Source organism: Frankliniella occidentalis, unplaced genomic scaffold (genome assembly GCF_000697945.3).
Source record: "Frankliniella occidentalis isolate FOCC.00 unplaced genomic scaffold, Focc_3.1 Scaffold107, whole genome shotgun sequence".
Lineage (NCBI taxonomy): Eukaryota > Metazoa > Arthropoda > Insecta > Thysanoptera > Thripidae > Frankliniella > Frankliniella occidentalis.
The window spans coordinates 93,032-95,054 of NW_026267236.1; positions in this window are offsets into that span (position 1 = coordinate 93,032).

The following is a 2,023-nucleotide window of genomic DNA, read 5'->3' on the forward strand; positions in this document are numbered from 1 at the left end:
CCTGTCCGCACTTGACTGCACCCAAGACAAATTCTTCTTGAAGCAAACCGTTTCGCGCTTGGCTGGTAATCTCTTGTTTTTCTGTAGCAGTCGTGTCCCCCCTGTGTGAGAGAGTTTGTTTTTCTGGTGCGGGACGGACGGTGGGGTCGGTCCCGGCCGGGCCAAGCCGGCGCCGCTCGGGGGCGGCTCGGGCGCGCCACTGGCGGCGGGGGCGCGCCACTGGCGGCGGGGGCGCGCCACGGGCATCCCAGGGCGGCGCGCCCCCCGCGCTCGCGGCCCGGCCGGCCTAGGGCGCGAGCTCCCCCCGCGCGTTCGCAAGCACCCAGGAAACTTTTGATTATAGTAAGCCATGAATGACGGTGCGATATGATTCACGTGTTAAAATAACAAGGACTCGCATAGAACGCCGCGCACGTAGTTACACCGCATGCACGCCTGCGGGCGGGTTGCCTACTCGCACGGGGCTGTACGGAGCCGAGGGTAGCGAGCAATAGCCAAACGCACGCGCACTCCGTACATGCGGTAGATTATAACCACGAAAGTGCGCCACATAGTACATAGCTTTTGAATGTCCTCTATTTGAACGTAGAATACCCACTTTCAGCTGCCTGCCCCCCACCCCACCCGACACGCCGCGCCCACGCTCGCTCGCCCCGTCTCCACGCCCATAGCCACATCGCATCACGCTCGTTTACCCCACCGTTTACTTCTTCCTCCGCGGCCATTTCCCGTCCAAAATGACTCCCGACCCGCAGACTTGCCTCGCGCTGCTGCGCCCGGAAGACTCTCCTCCCCCCGGCCCCTCCCCGTTGGAGGCCGCGCGGGTGTCCCATTGGACGCGGGCGACCCTCCCTTCCACTTCCACCCCCACAGCTCATTTGGCCGCCAACGAAAACTACCCGGAAAAGTCGTTTGGAGTCGTCACGTCACCGCGAGCACAACTGCGAGAAGAGGGGGGGGGGGGGAGGCACTACGGCTCGGGAGAGGGTTCTCTGTTTTTTCGCGACGAGTGTGGCGGCTCTCTGATGTGAACCGTCACGCACAGGTCACCTTGAATGCCCCACGGCCCAACACATATGCCATAACAACTGCAGTCACGTGTTTTCAGTTATTTCCATGCTTTTGTTTTGGACTACGCGTTTTTATTTTATTACTTCTCGATAACAGAGAAGCAAAAGTAGCGCGCGATACACGGGCGCACAAGAAATATATACGTATAATAATGACTCGTGTCGTTTTGCAATTCGACACAAGTAACTCAAAACGTGGCTGCGAGCGCCTCGGCGAGCGCCGGGCTGGCAGTGCAGTTTGTTGCAGCGTCGTGGGGGACAAAATGATGCTGCTCTCGTTTCTCTTGTCGTCCTTGTCGCACTCACGGCGCTGCCGGCCGCTGGTCGCTGTGTGGTCTGACCGGTGATATTATTTACTGTGGTACCACTGGTACCTCGCGGCGTGGTGGGGCGTGGCGGGGCGGGGCGGGGCGTGAGTCCGCGCGCAATGCCTGCGCACGGGGAGAGGAAGGGAAGTCCGAGGGTTGGGTGTGAAAGCAGTTCCATCGATTTACACGCGCACGCAGAGGAGGGTAAAAAGCCTACAAAAAACAACAACAACAACAACAGCAACAACGTAAACATTAAGTGAAAGATGGCGTCATTTAATGGGATTTTCATACTATTCAACTAGAAGGTATAACGTATAAAAAATATCAAGCGTGTCAGCATGTCATAGTAACATAATAAAGTACTGCGTGACGCCACCTTACCATACCTTACCGTAGTTTGCCTGGATGCCGTAAAAAAATAAAAAGAAGATTAACAAAAATAATATATTGATGTTAGTGGTGAGCCGGACAAATCGTTTATTGGAGTGGCCGCGGCCGCCGCACCGCTCGTCGCGTTGAGGTGCCAGGAAGTGTTTTATATCTCCGATCAATCGCTTCCGCTCAATTTGAGTAGCTTCCGTTGACGCCGTGTTCGCGCCTCGGGCAGGGGGTGTGGCGGGCGGGGCGTGGCGGGGCGGTGTG